The sequence below is a fragment of the Balaenoptera borealis genome (assembly GCF_965194805.1).
Source record: "Balaenoptera borealis genome assembly, chromosome: 10".
Classification (NCBI taxonomy): Eukaryota; Metazoa; Chordata; class Mammalia; order Artiodactyla; family Balaenopteridae; genus Balaenoptera; species Balaenoptera borealis.
The window spans coordinates 82,829,646-82,852,556 of NC_138874.1; the positions used below are offsets into that span (position 1 = coordinate 82,829,646).

General features: G+C 40.3%; 1 protein-coding gene and 1 pseudogene across 12 annotated transcripts in view; both read right to left on the minus strand.

The window, feature by feature from the left end:
- Window positions 1-22,911, minus strand: part of HTR7 (5-hydroxytryptamine receptor 7) — a 671,904-nt gene that overhangs the window by 643,816 nt on the left and 5,177 nt on the right. The window lies entirely within an intron of this gene.
- Window positions 402-9,235, minus strand: LOC309604660 (heterogeneous nuclear ribonucleoprotein A1 pseudogene; annotated as a pseudogene). The gene has a single exon. The product of its transcript is annotated as a heterogeneous nuclear ribonucleoprotein A1 pseudogene (transcript).

Here is a 22,911-nt window from a genome sequence, read left to right on the forward strand (position 1 = left end):
CTAAAGAACAAAAAGCATTTACCCTGAAAGACATTAATAACACTCACACACAAACCATCTGCCTACATTGCTTTTAAATCTGTAACCAGATAAACACAGAAGCTTATTCATGAATTTTTTTATTCTAGAGCACCCAAGGTAAGGCAAAAGTCATAGCTGAGAAGTTGCCCAAGTACAGTTGAGCAATGACATGGGCCAAAGTCATCACAGGAAGATGTGACCCAGAAAAGTTGCTCTACAAAAAAGGGAAATAAATGAACAACTTCCTCAACTTATGTTGTGCCAGTCACTGTTTTTCGTCACTGGAGTCACTGGACAAGTCAGTCCAGTGTGCCTTCCAAGTTCTGGTTCTGCCACTTAGTCAGTTGCTTCAACAGGTACTTACTTTCTCTGTGCTTCAGTTTTCTCTTTATAGAATGTAAAGATTGGACTACATAATCTCTAGAATTCTCTATCAATCAGGGTCTCAGCAAGAAATAGACTCAAATTAGGATAATTCAAGGAGACTATTCACGGAGGTATGGGCAGGAGGTAGGGAAACTACAAAGGACAGGGCAGCCACAGAAGAATAATCACCATCCAAGGTCCAAAGGGAGGAGGGAAGGAGGCAGTTACAGGATCCAAAAGGAAGGAGTCATGTAGCAAGGGCCACCTTGAGAGGAGCAGCAACTTCCCATCAAGGGGCCCAGTCAGGGCAAGGTGATCACCTTGCAGGAAGGGCTCGATCTCCCTTTGATATCCTTCCCTGGACTTGCCATTGGCTGAACTCAACCAGAAGCCAAAGAACATATCAGTTTCCCAGGGAAGAGAACATAGTGGAGAAGGGTAGAGGGTAAGACCTGGAGATGGGAACTAGCACAGGTCCCTTCCAGTTTTAACACTCACTGATTCTGTTTGTCTGTTAATTTGACCACTGACATGCCAAACCTGGAACTTCTGGGCAGTTAGGAATGCGTATGGGGCAACATACACACCAAGGTCGGCCCCTATGCGATCACTGTACAGAATATTTCAAGGTGCTGATATCATGCTCCTAGGTGAACCTCCAAGGTCTAGATATGTTATCTGATTTTCATCTTTAAAAGAGGATACATGACCTAAAAGGAATAGACCATATTTTCTATCCACTTTTCTGTGAAGCATAAGAGTTAAGATGCCAGCGCTGAAATCAGACACACCCAAGTTTGATTCCAGGTTCTGACTCTGGATAACCTGATTAAACTCTCTAAGCCTCTCCTCGTTTGTAAAATGGAGATAATAGAACCTACCGCGTGGGGCTGTTGGGAAGATTCAAAGAAACGGTCAGCATGTAGCCCAGAGTCTGACTGATACAAGGCAACATTTAATCCTTCACTGGGCATTTATCCAACAAAAATTTCTTGGGGAGTTGTTAATGACTATTACCTGAGTTACCTTCCTCTTCCTTCATTCTGACTCTGAAGGACTCCTTCCTATGACTGACTTTCTAGGGTTCCCAAAATGCCAACAATCAGTCACAGATTTTTACCGAAGCTACACATTGAACGAATTTGTTTGAAGAGTTATCACCTTAGACAAGATGAAATTAATAGCTTTCAGTGGAAAAATTGTTCATTTTTAAAATATAAATCTTCCACATTGAAAATAAAATCAAATCCAAAGAAAATATAAATCAATCATCACGTAATGCCATTTGAAAACTATAATTTAGAAAAAGGAAACTTGGATTCCACCAAAAGGATTTATTCCGGCAGTGTCTTTTATGACTATATAATCCTATTTTTAAAAAACTTGGGGGACTTTATTATCTATAGATACCCAAAGATAGGATAAGGATGGGTAAAAGACCACCATAACTATAAAAGAGAATGTGAAAATACAAAATGTCACGAGTATAGCAAACATCAGGTTTTGGATACCTAGTTGGGTAGAGGGGAAGAAATAAGTGAAGAGACTGTTGGTGACACAGAAGCCAAGATCCAAAGACCTCACAACTGAGCTGCACATTCTCATCTGGCCCGTCCACATTTCCAGAGTGTGTTCTTGGTCCAGGCACTGGGATAGGCCTTAGGTGAGCAAATCCTATTAGTCCTCCAGACACCACTGCTGCTTTTGGAGTATCCAAGGTCTACTGGGAAGGTAGACTTATAAACAGCCATCCAGAGAACATTACGGACATTGTGCTATAACACAAACAAATCAACATGGGAACATAAATTCAGGGGAAAGGAGGGTCAAAACACCAAAGGCTTGCTGTCGGTTAGCCTTTGCTGTGTAAAAACTAATCTAAAACCATGTGGTTTAAACACCAGCCATTTATTCAGCTCCCTATTTGGCGGGTTAGGGGGGCCGTTCTGGGCCAGGCAACTTCAGTCCATCTCGAGTGGGTTTTCTTATGTCTGTGGTCAGGTGGTAGACCTGCTGGTGCCTGAATAGTTTAGGATGGCTTCATTCACCTGACTGGTAACTGGCAGCCAGGGAAATTGGAGGACTAAGCCCTGGGTCTCTCGTCGTCCAGCCTGGGGTTCCTCACATGATAGCAGTCACAGGGTTCCCAAAAGCAGCAAAAGAAGGCAAATTCCAAGTCTCTGCCTACATCATGTTTGCTAAAGTCCCATCAGCCAAAGCAAGTTAGAAGGCCACGCCAAGAGTCAATATGGGAAGGGCTGTAAAGTCACACTTGAAAGGCATAACAGACATGGGAAGAATTGGGAGCCATTTCTATAATCTATCACAAGGCTACACACAAATGATATCTGAGGGGAATGTAACAGTCTCCTAGGAATTTACCAGGGTAGGAGCTATTCCCTGGAAGAAGAATCAAGACAGGAACCAGCATGTAAATGGAAAAATGCCTCGGACTCACCAAAGATGGAGCAATGAGAGGTTCTGGAAGCAAGGTTAGATTTCATCACATGATTTCTTTTTGTACAAGTATATTTGAAATATCCGTGGCTGTAGTGCATCCCATCATACAGTCTCCAGTGTCTAGTCTTGCCCCTGGGGCTTGGAAGCTAACCCAATAAGGCTGCTGGGGACGCTCATATAATATGCTCTGCAGGTAAAAACCCTATTATACTGACCATCCTTACAGGGAGACCTTGATGACAGGACATCCTGGAAATGAAATCCACAGCATCTTCATAAGCCATGAGAAGCAGAACTGTGCCTTCAAAGATACAGAAAAAAGGCTCTGGCAGCTATGATGAGGTACCCACTCAAGGGAGTAAGGAAACAAGACCCACTGAAGCAGAACTGTGTCATAAATGGTGTGGCTTCTATGTCCCTCTTTCATTTTCCCTTCCTGTTTCATACTCAAGACACAAGTAAATAGTCAATTGTTGCCAGTTTTATTCATTCATTCATTCACTCGTTCACTTCTCCAGCCAATATTTATTGAGACTTTCCACATACCAACAGAAGCTGGGAGCAAACAGAGATGAATAAGATGTCTCTGTCCCCACAAACCTCAGCACTTGGTGTGTGGGGGACAGAGAAATATAATCAACTACATTTCAGCCTGATGGTAATAGAGAAGGAAGCTCAGAGTGGTCAGGGAGAGCCTGGGAGGAGCACCTAAGCCAGACCAAGGTGTCAGGGACAGCCTCCTGGAGACCATGACACTTTTGCTGCGTCATGAAGAATGCTTGGGAAATAGGCTGAAAAGAGGAGGGCATTCTAGGCAGAGAAAACAGAATGTACTGGGACATGGAAGCAAAGGAGGACATGGTATATGCAGGAAAACAGAAGCAGCCCCTATACTTCCTGTGACACATAGGAAGTACACAGAGGAAAGGGCAAGAGCAGGAGACAGCCAGGATGTTATCTGAGGAGTGATGGTGTACCACAAACCCTCCCCTCCCCATTCTCTACAACATTATACGAGGTACCAATCATTTATCCTTCCCGACTGACCCACTGAGCGCACCTCAGCATGAATGAACTCAAGTCCCTGACGTGCCTCAAGCAGCATCTGAAGTAAATCATGGAACTGACCTTGGCCCCTATTTCTGGCATCATTGGACAGGTAGGGTGGTGTGCAGGCAGGCTGGCATTCCCTGAAGCCTCATCAAGACCCCATATAGACTTTTCCTAAAGGCAAACTTGATTTATTGATACTTTTTCCTTTTAGGATGAAAGAAGAAAAGACTCAGAAAGGGCATCAGTGAACCTTCCCGTTCAAACAACTCTCCAGTCCCAGAGAGCTGCCCTGACTAGCTGGTAGAACTCAATTCCCTGGCACAGCTATTATTAATATTAATATTAGTAATAATAACAATGCTCTGAATCAGTGGTTGTTTTATATGAGTCAGGCCCTTGGCTAAACTCCTCATGTATATAATCTCATTTATTCCTCATATTAACTTCATGGAGATATTTTTATCATGCATGAGGAACGAGGTTTAGAAATAAGGTACAGTGACTTACGCAAGGTCACAGTTAGGAGTCACAGAAACAGAATCTGTATGCTGTCCCCTGGCTTCTGTCTTAACAGAGCTTTCTGTGCCCTTCCCCAATCCTATGGGAATCCTGGTCTAAACAGCCCCGATCCCTGACCTTTCCACACCAAGCTCCCCTACTCTACTCCCAAGTTTACCAGACTCATTTATTCATTCAGGGATATTTTTGCATCCTCACTAGTGTACATGAGCCTGAAGAAGATGAATCAGACACAGTCTTGAGCCTAAAGTGTTTCTATTCTAGTAGGATATTCCTTAATCCATTGATCCATTCATTCAACAAATATGATTCAGCGCCTACTGGGTGCCAGGAGCTCTGCAAATGCTAGGAAAATCGAAGTCAAAGTTCTTGCCCATTCTAATGGAATTTAAGACAGGCATATAAATAATTATCACGAAGGTACACGCAGCAGATACAGGGTTGGAATGGAGGTTTCCCGACTCCCAGGTGAGTAGCTAAGCTTCTTGAAAGAGCTGTTTCTAGTCAATGCCTCTCCTTCCTTCCTCCCAATCTCTCCTCACCTCGCTCCACCGGGCTTCCATGCCACTGTTTCACTGAAACCTCTTCTCCAGATCACCAGTGACTTCAAGGTCACCCAACTGATTGGCCATTTTTCTAGCTTTATCTTACAACAGCGTTTGACACAGTTGATATTCTATGCTTGTCAAAACATTTCCCTTAATTTCCGTGATAGCACTCTCCAGGTGTTCCTATTTCACTGCCCATCCCTTTTTAAACTTTGCTGGCTCTTCCTCTTCTCTTGACCTCTAAATATTTTATCTTGCTAAGGATGGGTAGCTGGACCCACCCTATGGCTTTAAATATCATTTCCAATGACACCCAAATTTGTATCTCCAGTCCTGACTTCTCTCTGGAATCCTAGACTGTTATATACAAATGTCTAATGATATCAAACTTAGCATTCAAAATAGAACTCTTGGAAATGCAAATCAAAACAACAATGAGGTATCACCTCACACCAGTCAGAATGGCCATCATTTTTTTTTTTTTTTTAAAGACACATTTATTCAGCGTCATGACCAGACTATTACATTTAGCAATCAACAGCATGAGTGCAAAAAAAAAAAAATCTATGTTAAAACCCTTTGTTGGAATGCTTTACACTTTCCACAGAACAGAAACTAAAATAACCTGTTATACAATTAGTCACAAATACAGTCCTTGAGTTTTTTTGCCCATACACATGAGTATTGTCTAAAGCATGTCTTCTTTGTAGCAGCTAGGCCCTGCCACCACTGTGTTTGGCTGAGTTCACAAATCTTTTGACCCTGTAGCTTCCCTATCACTTCCCTGGCTCTCCTCTCCTACTAAGCTTTGTTTCCTGGCAGTAATCAAAACCTCTGCCACTGCCATAGCTCCTGCTGCTGCTGGAACCACCATAGCCACTTTGGTTTCGGGGTTTGGCAAAGTATTGGCCTCCACCACCATAGGGGCCAGAACTTCTGCCTCCAAAGTTTCCTCCTTTCATGGGTCCAAAATTTGAAGATTGATTGTTGTAACTGCCAAAATCATTGTAGCCTCCACCACCTCCAAAATTGCTTCCACTACCACCGCCAAAGTCGCCTCCGCCTCCTCCGTTGTTATAGCTGTCACTCCCGCCATAGCCACTGCCCTGGTTTCCATAATGTCGACCACTTCCATAGCCTCTGCTTCCTCCAGAGTAACCAGGGCCGCCTCCTCCATAACCACCATCATTACCAAATCCATTATAGCCATCCTCACTGCCACCATAGCCATCACCACTGCGGCTGCCACCAAAGCCAGCTCGACCACTGAAGTTTCCTCCATGACCAAAGCTGTCATTCCCACCAAAACCACCTCCACGACCACCACCAAAGTTTCCAGAACCACTTCGACCTCTTTGGCTGGATGAAGCACTAGCCATCTCTTGCTGATATAGGGCTTTCCTTACTTCACAGTTGTGGCCATTCACAGTGTGGTATTTTTGAATGACAATCTTGTCTACAGAGTCATGGTTATCAAAGGTTACGAAAGCAAAGCCTTTCTTTTTGCCACTGCCTCCATCAGTCGTGATTTCAATCACTTCAATTTTCCCATACTGCTCAAAATAATCTCTTAGGTGATGTTCTTCACTGTCTTCTTTAATGCCACCAACAAAACTCTTTTTCACAGTTAAGTGGGCACCAGGTCTTTGAGAATCTTCTCTTGAGACGGCCCTTTTTGGTTCCCCAACTCTTCCATCCACCTCGTGTGGCCTTGCCTTCATGGCCGCATCCACCTCCTCCACAGTGGCATATGTGACAAACGCGAAGCCTCTGGAGCGCCTGGTGTTTGGATCCCTCATTACCACACAATCTGTGAGCATTCCCCACTGCTCAAAATGGATCCTCAGACTCTCATCGGTTGTTTCAAAACTCAAACCCCTGAAAAAGAGCTTCCGCAGCTGTTCGGGCTCTTTGGGTGACTCTGACTTAGACATGACGGCAGTGGAGGGGCGGGGGGGAGACGTCAACGATGCTTACTCGGTGGTGTCCACGGGCAGAAAGCAGAATGGCCATCATTAAAAAGTCTACAAATAACAAATGCTGGAGAGGGTGTGGAGAAAAGGGAACCCTCTTACACTGTTGGTAGGAATGTAAATTGGTGCAGCCATTATGGAGAACAGTATGGAGGTTCCTCAAAAAAAAACTAAAAATAGAGTTGCCACATGATCCAGCAATTCCACTCCTGGGCATATATCCAGACAAAATTATAATTCAAAAAGATACATGCACCCCTATGTTCACAGCAGCACTATTCACAATAGCCAAGACATGGAAGCAACCTAAATGTCCACCAACAGATGAATGGATAAAGAAGATGTGGTACATATATACAATGGAATGCAGTGCTCAGCCATAAAAAAGAATGAAATAATGCCATATGCAGCAACATGGATGGACCTAGAGATTAGCATACTAAGTGAAGTCAGAAAGAGAAAGACAAATACCAAATGATACCACTTATAGGTGGAATCTAAAATATGACACAAATGAACTTATCTACAAAACAGACATAGAGAACAGACTTGTGGTTGCCAAGGGTGGGGGGAGGGAAGGATTGAGAGTTTGGGGTTAGCAGATACAAACTATTATATATAGAATAGATAAACGACAAAGTTCCACTGTATAGCACAGGGAACTATATTCAATATCCTGTGATAAACCATAATGGAAAAGAATATGGAAAAGAATGTGTGTGTGTGTGTGTGTGTGTGTGTATGTATGTATTATATATGTATAAGTGAATTATTTTGCTGTACAGCAGAAATTAATATGACATTGTAAATCAACTATATATCAATAAAATAAAATTTTTTTAAAAACCAGGATAAAAAAAAAAAAAAAAAAAAAACCAGGATAGAACTCTTGATTTTCACCACCAGTTCTGCTACTCTCTTATTTGATCAACAGCATAACCATCAACTGAGTTGCTTGAGCCCAAAGCACATAGTCATCCTTTTTTCTTCTCTGTCCCTCGCCCACCACATCCAATCCATCAGTTAGTCCTGCCAATGTGCCTCCCAAACGTATCTTGAACCCCTCCACTTTTCTCCATCTTCACTCCTCTCAATCATCTTTTATCTTAACAACGACAGAAGCCTTCCCATTGGTCTCCCAGCTTTCACTCACACTCCTCTCCATTTCATTCTCTACAAAGTAACCACAGGAACTATTAAGAGTACAAATCAGATCATGTCACCCGAGACTTCAAACTCTCCAAGGCCTCCACTGCATTTAGAATAAAATCCAATCTCTTTACCTGTCCCAAATCCCAATATGAGTTGTGACCACTGCTCTACTCTCATCTCCTTCTGGGCTTCCCTTTGATCTCTCTACCCCAATCACACTGGCCCAGGGCCTTTGCACCAGCTGCTGCCTTTGCCTGGAATGTTCTTCCTCCTGATCTCCACATAGCCAGCTCCATCATGTTATTTACATCACAATGTATATGTCACCTCCTCAGACAGGCCTTCCATGACCAACCACTCTAACATATCACTCTCTGTTTTAATTCTCCATGTGGCACTTATTACTAATGAATCAGTGTGTGTGTGTGTGTGTGTGTGTGTGTGTGTGTGTGTGTGTTTAGTTTATCTGTTTCTTGCCTATTTATTCTTACTAGAATGTAAGATTCAAGACAGCAGAGGCCTTATTTGCTTTTGTTGAGGATATAAAAGAGTAACCAATGAAGATTAAGTAATCAATAAATACTGAAGATGTGAATAGATGAACCCCCTAAGACTCCCATAAAAAGAAAAGGCAAATTTTCTATGTCAAGAAATTGCTAACATTCACAGGAAGATAGACTAGATGAAAAGGCAGAGGGCTATGTACCAGATGAAGGAGCAAGGTAAAACCCCAGAAAAACAACTAAATGAAGTGGAGATAGGCAACCTTCCAGAAAAAGAATTCAGAATAATGATAGTAAAGAAGATCCAGGACCTCGGAAAAAGAATGGAGGCAAAGATCGAGCAGATGCAAGAAATGAAAGACCTAGAAGAATTAAAGAACAAACAAACAGAGATGAACAATACAATAACCGAAATGAAAAATACACTAGAAGGAAGCAACAGCAGAATAACTGAGGCAGAAGAATGCATAAGTGACCTGGAGGACAGAATGGTGGAATTCACTGCTGTGGAACAGAATAAAGAAAAAAAGAATGAAAAGAAATGAAGACAGCCTAAGAGACCTCTGGGACAACATTAAATGCACCAACATTCGCATTATAGGGGTCCCAGGAGGAGAAGAGAGAGAGAAAGGACCCGAGAAAATATTTGAAGAGATTATAGTCAAAAACTTCCCTAACATGGGAAAGGAAGCAGCCACCCAAGTCCAGGAAGTGCAGAGAGTCCCATACAGGATAAACCCAAGGAGAAACACGCAGAGATACACAGTAATCACATTGGCAAAAATTAAAGACAAAGAAAAATTACTGAAAGCAGCAAAGGAAAAATGACAAATAACATACAAGGGAACTCCCATAAGGTTAACAGCTGATTTCTCAGCAGAAATTCTACAAGCCAGCAGGGAGTGGCATGACATATTTAAAGTGATGAAAGGGAAGAACCTACAACCAAGATTACTCTACCTGGCAAAGATCTCATTCAGATTCGATGGAGAACTCAAAAGCTTTACAGACAAGTAGAAGCTAAGAGAATTCAGCACCACCAAACCAGCTCTACAACAAATGCTAAAGGAACTTCTCTAAGTGGGAAACACAAGAGAAGAAAAGGACCTACAAAAACAAACCCAAAACAATTAAGAAAATGGTCATAGTAACATACATATCAATAATTACCTTAAACGTGATTGGATTAAATGCTCCAAGCAAAAGACACAGGCTCGCTGAATGGATACAAAAACAAGACCCATATATATGCTGTCTACAAGAGACCCACTTCAGACCTAGGGACACATACAGACTGAAAGTGAGGGGATGGAAAAAGACATTCCATGCAAATGGAAATCAAAAGAAAGCTGGAGTAGCAATACTGATATCAGATAAAATAGACTTTAAAATAAAGAATGTTACAAGAGACAAGGAAGGACACCAAATAATGATCAAGGGATTGATCCAAGAAGAAGATATAAACATTATAAATATATATGCACCCAACATAGGAGCACCTCAATACATAAGGCAACTGCTAACAGCTATGAAAGAGGAAATCAACAGTAACACAATAATAGTGGGGGACTTTAACACCTCACTTACACCAATGGACAGATCATCCAAACAGAAAATTAATGAGGAAACACAAGCTTTAAATGACACAACAGACCAGAAAGATTTAATTGATATTTATAGGGCATTCCATCCAAAAACAACAGATTACACTTTCTTCTCAAGTGCGCACAGAATGTTCTCCAGGATAGATGACATCTTGGGTCACAAATAAAGCCTCAGTAAATTTAAGAAAATTGAAATCATATCAAGCATATTTTCTAACCCCAAAGCTATGAGATTAGAAATCAATTACAGGGAAAAAAATGTAAAAAAAACACAAACACATGGAGGCTAAACAATATGTTACTAAATAACCAAGAGATCACTGTAGAAATCAAAGAGGAAATCAAAAAATACCTAGAAACAAATGACAATGAAAACACAATGATCCAAAACGTATGGGATGCAGCAAAAGCAGTTCTAAGAGGGAATTTTACAGCAATACAAGCCTACCTCAAGAAACAAGAAAAATCTCAAATAAACAATCTAACCTTATACCTAAGGGAACTAGAGAAAGAAGAACAAACAAAACCCAAAGTTAGCAGAAGGAAAGAAATCATAAAGATCAGAGCAGAAATAAATGAATAGAAACAAAGAAAGCAATAGCAAAGATCAATAAAACTAAAAGCTGGTTCTTTGAGAAGATAAACAAAATGGATAAACCATTAGCCAGACTCATCAAGAAAAGAGGGAGAAGACTCAAACCAATAAAATCAGAAATGAAAAAGGAGAAGTTACAACAGATACCACAGAAATACAAAGCATCCTAAGAGACTACTACAAGCAACTCTATGGCAATAAGATGGACAACCTGGAAAAAATGGACAAATTCTTAGAAAGGTATAACCTTCCAAGACTGAACCAGGAAGAAACAGAAAATATGAACAGACCAATCACAAGCACTGAAATTGAAACTGTGATTAAAAATCTTGCAACAAACAAAAGTCCAGGACCAGATGGCTTCACAGGTGAATTCTATCAAACAGAGAAGAGCTAACACCCATCCTTCTCAAACTCTTCCAAAAAAAGGCAGAGGAAGGAACACTCCCAAACTCATTCTATGAGGCCACCATCACCCTGATACCAAAACCAGATAAAGATACTCCAAAAAAAGAAAATTACAGACCAATATCACTGATGAATATAGATGCAAAAATCCTCAACAAAATACTAGCAAACAGAATCCAACAACACATTAAAAGGATCATACACCATGATCAGGTGGGATTTATCCCAGGGATGCAAGGATTCTTCAATATATGCAAATCAATCAATGTGATACACCATATTAACAGATTGAAGAATAAAAACCATATGATCATCTCAATAGATGCAGAAAAAGCTTTTGACAAAATTCAACACCAATTTATGATAAAAACTCTCCAGAAAGTGGGCATAGAGGGAACTTATCTCAACATAATAAAGGCCATATACGAGAAACCCAAAGCAAACATCATACTCAATGGTGAAAAACCTAAAGCATTTCCTCTAAGATCAGGAACAAGACAAGGATGTCCACTCTCACCACTGTTATTCAACATAGTTTTGGAAGTCCTAGCCATGGCAATCAGAGAAGAAAAAGAAATAAAAGGAATCCAGATTGGAAAAGAAGAAGTAAAACTGTCACTGTTTGCAGATGACATGATACTATACATAGAGAATCCTAAAGATGCCACCAGAAAACTACTAGAGCGAATCAATGAATTTGGTAAAGTTGCAGTATACAAAATTAATGCACAGAAATCTCTTGCATTCCTATACACTAACAATGAAAGATCAGAAAGAGAAATGAAGGAAATAGTCCCATTCACCATTGCAACAAAAAGAATAAAATACCTAGGAATAAACCTACCTATGGAGACAAAAGACCTGTATGCAGAAAACTATAAGACACTAATGAAAGAAATTAAAGATGATACAAACAGATGGCGAGATATACCATGTTCTTGGATTGGAAGAATCAATATTGTGAAAATGACTATACTACCCAAAGCAATCTACAGATTCAATGCAATCCCTATCCAATTACCAATGGCATTTTTTATGGAACTAGAAGAAAAAAATCTTAAAATTTGTATGGAGACACAGAAGACCCTGAATAGCAAAAGCAGTCTTGAGGGAAAAAAATGGAGCTGGAGTAATCAGACTCCCTGACTTCAGACTATACTACAAAGCTACAGTAATCAAAACAATATGGTACTGGCACAAAAACAGAAATATAGATCAATGGAAGAGGATAGAAAGCCCAGAGATAAACCCACGCACCTATGGTCAACTAATCTATGACAAAGGAGGCAATGATATACAATGGGGAAAAGACAGTCTCTTCAATAAGTGGTGCTGGGAAAACTGGACAGCTACATGTAAAAGAATGAAATTAGAACACTCCCTAACACCATACACAAAAATAAACTCAAAATGGATTAGAGACCTAAATGTAAGACCAGACACTATAAATTCTTAGAGGAAAACATAGGAAGAACACTCTTTGACATAAATCACAGCAAGATCTTTTTGATCCACCTCCTAGAGTAATGGAAATAAAAACAAAAATAAACAAATGGGATCTAATGAAACCTAAAGCTTTTGCAAAGCAAAGGAAACTACAAACAAGACGAAAAGACAACCCTCAGAATGGGAGAAAATATTTGCAAACGAACCAACGGACAAAGGATTAATCTCCAAAATATATAAACAGCTCATGCAGCTCAATATTAAAAAAACAAACAACCCAATCCAAAACTGGGCAGAAGACCTAAATAGACATTTCTCCAAAGAAGACATACAGATGGCCAAGAAGCACATGAAAAGCTGCTCAACATCACTAATTATTAGAGAAATGCAAATCAAAACTACAATGAGGTATCACCTCACACCTGTTAGAATGGGCATCATCAGAAAATCTGCAAACAACAAATGTTGGTGAGGGTGTGGAGAAAAGGGAACCCTCTTGCACTGTTGGTGGGAATGTAAATTGATACAGCCACTATGGAGAACAGTATGGAGGTTCCTTAAAAACGAAAAATAGAATTACCTTATGACCCAGCAATCCCCCTACTGGGCATATACCCAAAGAAAACCATAATTCAAAAAGACACATGCACTCCAATGTTCATTGCAGCACTATTTACAATAGCCAGGTCATGGAAGCAACCTAAATGCCCATCAACAGACGAATGGATAAAGAAGATGTGGTACATATATACAATGGAATATTACTCAGCCATAAAAAGGAACGAAATTGGGTTATTTGTAGAGATGTGGATGAATCTACAGACTGTCATACAGAGTGAAGTGAGTCAGAAAGAGAAAAACAAATATCATATATTAACGCATATATGTGGAACTTAGAAAAATGGTACAGATGAACTTGTTTGCAGGGCAGAAATAGAGACACAGATGTAGAGAACAAACGTATGGACACCAAGCGGGGCAAGCAGCAGGGGAAGGGTGTTGTGATGAATTGGGAGATTGGGATTGACATATATACACTAATATGTGTAAAATGGATAACTAATAAGAACCTGCTGTATAAAAAAATAAATAAAATAAAATACAAAAAAAAAAAAAAAAAAAGAAGAGGAAATTGCTAACAAAGGACTATCACCTTTGTGACCCAGAAAGGAAGCCAGAGTGGTAGGAGCCTGGCAGTATTCAGAAAACTATCAAGTATAAAACCGTGAGGCAATCTATTTATTAAACGGGAGAATCTGCAAAGACTTCTCTTGTGAATATCAGAGACTTTTTCAAACCAAACGTATAGAACATACATCTCCCAAAATAAAATTCTGAAATATTCAGGCAGCTGGGCTGGATTGATTACAGATGGATTGAAGCATGTCATTTAAGTCTCCCCATGATAGACTATAAATATTGATAGCCCCCTTTAGGTGGACGGTTCTGCCTGATGTTCCAGATGAAAGAACCATTTGGAAGGAAGAAAGCTATCCAGCTACCTCTCTTTGAAAGATTCGGAAATATTATCAGAATGCCCAGAAATACAGAATTTGAATCAGAACAGAGGCCAGGATGAAAGTGAGAATACAAACCGGCTAAATGGGCAAAAATAAAGCTCCCAAATAGGTTCACTGGAGATGTTCCCCCAAAGGCCCACAGCTGCTCAGCCCCCAGAGGCTGGCATCCTGTACTTCAACAGGCACATCAGAAGCATGAGCGCTTAGTTCTGACCTAGCAGTCCTCATTTTGCAGCAATCCTTAACAAGAATTCTCCAGGCACAGAAAGGCTGTTCAAAAACAGACCATAGAGTACTGGGGGTTTTATTGATGGAAGTGCTCAAACTAGCCAATTGTTTGCAACCAGAAGCTAAATGACTCATAAACTCTTTCAAAAAAGGTCATATCGCACAGGGATTGACTGCAAAGCAATATGTACAACCTAACTTTTTAAAGGTCCAAATTTTCTGGTACGTGAATAAAATAATCTTAATTTATGCTCAACTAGATAACCTCTTGAGGACGAGGCTGTGTCTTTATTCAGCTTTGTATCCCCACAGTACTTCAATACCCAGTAGGCAAACAACAAGGGTTTGCTTAGTAAATAAATCTCACCCCCACCATCTCCTCTAGATTGCTCACCCATGTATCCTCTCTCTCCCTCTCACCTCCCCTCCCTCTCTTTCTCTCTCTCTCCATCCGTATCCCCACAACCTACCTAACCCTCTCTCCACCCCTCTTCTCTCTCTCTCTCTCTCTCACACACACACACACACACACACACACACACACACACACGTATACACACTTGGCCTCTTTGTTAGGGCCTCCTGCTCATCTAACGTAAAACTATGAAGATGTGGATCTTAATAGCCCATAGTGACCTCACCTTAACCATAACCCCAAAGCTAACAGATGGACTGGAGTGGGAGATACCGTGGATCAACACTAGAGGAAAATGTGCCAAAACACATCTGGCCCCAAGGATATTAGATAAGAGACTTCGGACTGATACGAATATAATAATAATTGCTATTAACATCATCACTGTCCTGTCTGAACAGCAGGAGAAAACACTTATCACTTGACATGGTTCAGAGATGATGTTCACAAAGCCAACACCCCTCTGAGCTGGAGTCAGACCTTCCCTCAGCCAAGCAAGATTCACTGCTTTCCTCCTGTGTGCTCTTAGGCAAATTACTTAACCTCTCTCAGCCTCCCTTTCCTCATCCTGCAGGGGTAGCAGGGATGAGAGTAACCACAGAGTGGTCATGGGGATGAAATGAGATGCATCACATAAATCCCATGGCACTGGGCCCGGCACATAGTACGTGCTCAATAAATGATATTGCGACTGTCAGTTACTGTGCTTCCCTATTTGGGTATCTCCTTCATGCCTGACACCTATGGCTTTCCTTCTGGGATGCATGAGCTTGGTCGAAATATGTTTTGTTCATTGAAACGAAAAGGATCTGGGATTTTTGTTTAATTTTGCCTGCCTTTTCACCCTGCTTCATGGCACAGCAATGATTATAATAAAGAGCTGACTCCTGGCTCTAAGCTGCTAAATCTTTTGCATCACTACGGCCTTGTTTATGTCAGTGTTCCGTACACGCGTGGAGAGCAGAAAGTGACTCACCAGCCTACTATGCCTTGATGGGATGACCCCTTGGGACTGTCCCACTGCCTCCACGCTGCTTCTGTTTCATTATACAATCTCCTGACTCTAATTTGGCTTCCCAAAAAAACTTCACCAAGAAGAGTATTTCATAAGAAAGTGGAGAATAAGAAGGCAAGGCCAGACATTTGGGAATCACAGGCACCCACCTTCCCTCTCTTCCTTCCTCAGTCAATCCACACGGATTAACTGAACACCTACTATGTGCCAAGTACTAGGCTGGGGACTGGGGATTCAGTCTCGAACAAGAGAGACCCTGGTCCTACCATGCTTGCTGTATGGATGACCCCACAAATCATGAACCCATTACAGTTAATTTCACAAACTGGTAATTACAAATTGAGGTGAGCGCAAGAAAGAAAAAATGCAGGGAGTTATACGACTGTCTAAGATAGTCTGGGGATTCTCGGAATGCTTCCATGAGGCAGTAACATCTAGTCAAGGACCTGTCTGAAGAGTGATAAGAATTAACCAGCCCAAGAGGCACATAAGTGTGTCAGGGGGGTGGGGTTGGGAGTAGGCAATAAAAAGACTTGTAAAGTCCCTGAATTGCAAAATGTCAAGGAATGGAAAGAAGCTCAGAGTTGCCAGAATATGGGGGTGGGGGGGTGGGAAGAGGGGCAGGGAGGAAGAGAGATGATCTACACGATAGTTAGAGAACTGAATTGACTTGAACGGAATCTTTGGCAGAAGTCGGCAAACTCCAGCAGGGTTAAATCTGGTCCCTTCCTGGTTTTGTATAGCCTCCCCACACACACCAGCTAAGAATGTTTTCATATTTTTAAATAGTTGAAAAAAATAAAAAAGACTAATATTTAATAACATTGTGAAAATCTTATGAAATTCAAATTACAGTAGCCATAAATAAAGTTTTACTGGAACACAGCCATGCCCGTACATTTACATATTGTCTATAGCTGCTTTCACACTACAGTGGCAGAGTTGGGTAGCTGCGACAGAGACTATATGGCACACAAGCCTAAAATATTTATTATCTAGCTCTTTATGGAAAAAAATTGCCAACCCCTGATCTAGTGAGATAGGCAGAAGTCAGATTATAAAATCTTTTAAATCATATTAAAATTTTAGGATCTTATCCCAAGAGCAGGGGAACTCATTAACCCATTAAAGAGTCTGAAGAGGAGAACAGCATAATTCAGCAGTGCCCAGACCTGTCTGCACATTGGGTTAACCTAGGGAGCTTCCAGAATATAATGCATGAGTCTCACCCCCGGAGACTGTGCATCAGTTGGGTTTGTGTACAGCCTGGGTATGGGCTTTGGAATTTTTTGAAGATTCCTAGGTGATACTAATGTGCAAGTAACTTTGGGAACCATGGATAAAATCGCATTTGCATTTTTACAAGATCACGCTAACTCAGGGCTTCTCCCTCTGGCTGAATACACATTGGAATCACCTGGGGGATATTTTCAAAGATACTGATGCCAAGGCCCACCCAGACCAATTACATCAGGATCTCTAGAGATGGGCTCTGAGCATTGCCCAGGTGATTCTAATGTGCAGCTCAGGTTACGCACTCTGCATTAATGTGCAGCAAGGGTAGATACACGGAAAGCCCTGGGAGGCTACTTCGCGTGGTCCAAGTGAAAGATGGCAGAGGCTTGGCTTGAGTTTCTGGCGCTGGGACCGGGGAGAAGAAAAGTGAAGGGACAGTGAGCAGGGCTTGGTCAGGCACTGGTGACAGTGGGGGGCTGGGTGGAAAGTTTCAAAAGCGATACCTAAATGTCTAGCAAAGCAAATGGGTGCAACCTGATGCCATTTATTGGGATGGGAACCTTGGAAGAGGAACAAGTTTGGGGGGGTAAGAACATGAGTTCTGTTCTGACATCTTGTTAAAAGGGAGGACGCCTATGATGGGATTAGTCAGACTGAGGCTATAAAGAAGGCTGGGGTCAAGTCACAAGAGGCCTTGAATGCTATCTTAACAATGTTCTCTTTATATAGCAGACAATGGCTACAATGATGTAGAGGAACACATATGGGCTTTTGATTCAGATGGTGTTCCTGCCACATGCAGTGTGTGTGCTTCCTCAGCTTCCTCATCTACAGAATGGGATTTAAAATGTTCACACTCTGTCTCCTATACCTTTGGCCAGCCAACCTCAATGACAGCACAGGCCTCAATAAATACCCTTACAAAGGTGTTGTGAAGATTAAATGAGATATTATGTGAATCTCTAGAAACTTATGTAGCCCAAAAGACCCTCAAAAATGGTAGTTGTTATTCCTAAAGGAGAATGACACAGTGACACCTCACAATGATGTTTTAGGAAGTGTATATGGACAATGGTGTGAAGGATAAGCACATAAGATAAGAAACTGGCACTTAGGTTTAGCAGTTATGACAGACAACATGATGGCATCTGTTCATCTGTCAGTAAGAAGTCAGAGTCCCGCAATCCTGTGGAGTCCGCAATCCTCCAGAATCCTGGCTACCCTCCCAGGGCACTGCTCCTCCTTCTCAAGTGTGGCTCTGGTTGTCTGTCTTGACCAAGATGAAGGCCAGGCGACAAGATGGAGAAAAAGACAAAAAGAAGAGGATTCTATCAACTCTTAAAGTGTATATACAAGCTGAAAATTAATTTCAGAGATGAGCAAGAATGACTTCCTTCAAAGAGAAAGGGGATCCAGGGAAACCAGAATGCACCCTGCACTGCTGATCACAGCAGAATTAAAGCCAAGAGCAGAACTCAGATCATCGAAGCAAATGAGTCATAGCACCTGGCGAGGAAGCAAGGCTTCAGCCAGACACCAGCCAGAACTAAAGATTATGGCTCTTGCAAATTAGCCAGAGGAGTTCCTGTAACTGTGGACAACCCAAAAACGACCCCTGCCCGCAAACATGAGGCTAAAATCTAATGGATGCTGATAGCATTAAAACAATAACTGTATCTGCTCAGATTAACCATACATCTGATGTAAATCCATATACACCTCACAAGATGTCATCAAGTAAGTACTTCTGTCCCTTTAATGTAAAACAAAATACATATGTAGGAAAGTGCCTAAAATATACATGAATATTTTAATAGTAATTTTTAAAGTGAACCCTCATGTAACTACCTCTACAGGCAAGAGATAAAACATTACACCACCTCAAAAGCACACCTCTCTGATCACAACACCCCTCCTTCCCACCTAAAAGTAACTAGCTACTATCCTTGTTCTCGTGATGTATACTTCCTTCCTTTTCTTTACGATAGTTACACTTATGTATGCCTCTAAACAATGCTGTTTCTTTCATTTTTATATGAATGGAATCATGTGTTCTTCTGGACTCCACTTCTTCTGCTCAGCATTATGTTTGTGGCCCCAAAGAATTTATGGGTGAAACTACATGATGTCTGACATCTGAGTGAAAATACTGTGAGGATGGAGGAGTTGCAAAGTATACTTTGAATACGGTGGTCATAAATTCATCACTGTTGAAGCTAGGCGATGGATAGATTAGGCTCTTTATACTATACTCTTGACTCTTAAATAAGTTTCAAAACTTTTATAATAAAAAATTGTTTAAATTACTTTGTGAGATTCATTTTACTACAACAATTTTCACTGCTGTATAGCAACAGTTTTCTAAGTAAGGTCCCAAAACCAGGAGCATCAGAATCATTGGGGAATTTGTTTAAATGCAAATAATTGGGCTCCACCCCAGACTTACTGAACCAGAAACTCTTGGAATGGGGCCCAGTAATCTGTGTTTTAATAAGTCCTCCAGATAGTTCTGATGCATGCTCAAGTTTGATAACCACTACTCAACAGTATTCTATTCTGTGAATGTTCCACAACTGATTTATCCATTCTACTAAGGATACACTTATATATTATTTCAAGTTCGGGAGTTTCAAATTTGTGGATATTATAAATATTCTTGTACAAGACTTTTGGTGACAAGAGTCTCTCTGACATATACCTAGTGGTAACATAACAGAATCCCAGAATCATAGGGTGTATGTATCATCAACACTCCATGATAACGGCAAATTATTTTCAAAGTAGTTCACCAGTTCACAGTCCCACTAGTAACATACGAAAGTTCCCTCTGCTCTACATCCTTGCCAATATTTGGTATTTTTCAGACATTTTAACTGTTGCCATCTTAGAGGGTTAAACACTTTTAAGCTATCCAAGTTGGGATCAAAAAACATGTATTAGGGAACAGAACTCCAGACATGAAATCATAGTATTGCACATATATTAGTTGGTGGGTTCGCATGGAATAGGCCCGATGTAGGAAGAATTTGGCATGCTGGAGAAACTGAAAAAGGTCAGTATGACTATACTATGGAGAGCAAGGTGAAACACAGTACAAAATGTTGTTGGGAAGTAAGGGAGGAACAAATCAGGGACCTTGTAGGTGTGCCAAAGACTTTGAATTGTATTCCTAGTGAAATGAAAAGCCAATGAAGGGTTTTAAGCACAAAATTTACATCATTATATTTCTATATCTGCATACATTTAAAATCTTTCAGGCACACATCCACTTCTACCTATGATGGGGTTGCTTAATGCTTCAGACTAATGCTTCTGCTGAAAACAACTAGAAAAGCTGGATAAAGCACAAATACATACACATACATACACACACACACACACACACACACACACACACACACACACACCTGCTTAAAGGCATAACAGAGTTTTTGAGAAAACCAGGAGTTGAGGGGACAAAATCCTAGAAATGAGAGAACCACAAAGAGATGAGCCAAAATTCTGCAGCCACTCTTTCCCTTGGGACATTTGCCTAAACTAGGTGAGGGGTAAGGAGCTGAGGATCCAGGCAAAGAGCCTCAACAGAAATGCTATTAAGAGGCAAAAATACCAGAAGAAATTTTGGTAGTCTCTTGAGGAAAGAAAAACAAAAATTAGAGACCTGAGATGCCAAGATCCAAATAAGAAGGAAGGAACAGAAAACTATGCCCAACACTTGGCTGGTATTCCTCTCAAGACATTTGCTGAATTCTGAAGCTGTGCAGGGCAGGAGGCTAAGAAGCCAAGGAGAAAGCTCCCAAAAAAACTTTCAGTGAGAGTTGTGATAGTCTCACACTGCTAAGGAGAGAAAAAAACAGAGTTCTGAACTAGCCAGGGGGAGAAGTCATTGAGAACCCCCTATGCTCTTAGCTGAAGTTCCAAGAAAGCTACACCCTAGAAAGAGGCATTGGCCAGTGGCAGACACAGCTTTATCAAAACTAAAACAAAGCCTACAGTCAGCTAAGTCCCTAACTGCATTACAATAATCAGTTCTCCAATATGCCTGCCTAGAAGCTATTTTCTCTGGAGTAGAATAACATCATATACAACATCCACAGTTTTTCATACAAAATGTTGAGTATACAATTAATGTTTATTAAGCATGCCAAGACACAAAGCCAAAACCCAGAGCTGGGCGTTGGGTCGGGGGGGAGAGACCACACACAAAGACACCACAAGTGATTCAGATATTAGAGTTGGTAGAAAAAGAGTCTAACTATGATTATTATGCTCAGAAGTATAACAACAAGTTGGAGAAATTCAGTGAAAAGGCAAAGAATTTCACCAGAGAGTTAGAATCAATAAAAAGGATCAAATGCAAAAAAATAAAAAATAAAGATCAAATATAATTTCTAGTACTCTAAAATTAAGAACTCAGTAGATAAGACCAAACAACATATTAAACAGAGTGGAAGAGATGATTAATAAATTGGAAGGTAGGTCAAAATTCTTCAAAGCTGAAGAACAGAGAAAAATATAAAATGGAAAAGAAAGAAAAGAGTGTAAGATACATGTGTGATAAAGTAAAACAATCTAAATTATTATAACTTTGAAGACATTATTATTGTAACTTTGAAGACATAGAAGAGAGGAAGAATAGGACAGTAAAAGTATTTAAAGAGATACTAGCAAACTGATTAGAGATATCAATACACAAATACAAAAGTTACTAAGAACCTCAGTAGGGTTGACAGCAAATAAACAACAGAAAATAACCAATAATGCCAAACCTAGGGACATCACAGAAAAATGCATAAAAACTAAAGACAAAAAGAAAATCCTGAAAGCAGCCAGAGGAAAAAAGACACATTATCTTCAAAGAAGTAATAACACTGTTGGTAAATGACTAATGTTTTAACAGAAATGATGGAAGCCTGAAGACAATGGAATAATGTTTTAAAGTGCTGAACAAAAACTCAAACATAGAATTCCATACTTAGAGAAAATATCATTCAAAATGATAGTAAAATTAAGACATTTTTAGATAAGTAAAAACTGAGAGGATCGTTCACCAGCAAACCCTCACTTTAAAAAATGCTGATGAAAGTCTAACGGGCATAAGAAAATGATCCCAGATGAAGGCATGATAATATAGGAAAAAATAAAGAGCAATGGAAAAGGTAAACATGTGGGTAAATAAGAATGAATACTGACTGCTTAAAATAACAATAAAGATAATATCTAATAGGTTTTTAAAATAGGTAGATTAAAATGCATGACAGTAACACAAAAGATGTGAGAGGGGTATATAGAATTAAAATACAATAAGGTACCTTATTATCCAGTGTTATATTTACCCAAAAGGAATGACAATATGTACACAGGATGACTTATAAATAAATATTTATAGAAGCACTGTTAGTGATATATAGAAAATGGAAACAATGCAAATGTCCATCTACAGGTGAACTGATAAGCAAATTAAATGGAATACTACTCAGCAAAAAAAATGAATAAAACACTGACAGGCTAAAAACTATGGACGAATCGCACAGCAGACATTATCATTGAGCAAAAGATGCCAGATTTAAGAGTACACACTATATGATGCCATTTTATGAGGTTTTGTCCAAGAAAAACTAATCTATGATGCTAACAGTCAGGACAATGGTTATCTTTGGGAGCATTAGAAACTGGAGAAGAGCAAGAGGGGACCTCTGGGAGGTAGGTGATGTTCAATTTCTTGATCTAGCTGCAGATTACCTCCATGGGTTCACTTCGTGGAAATGCATCAAGCTCTACATTTAGGATTGCTCACTTTTCTATATGTATTTCCAAAAAACGTTCTAAAAATATATTTCATAAGTACA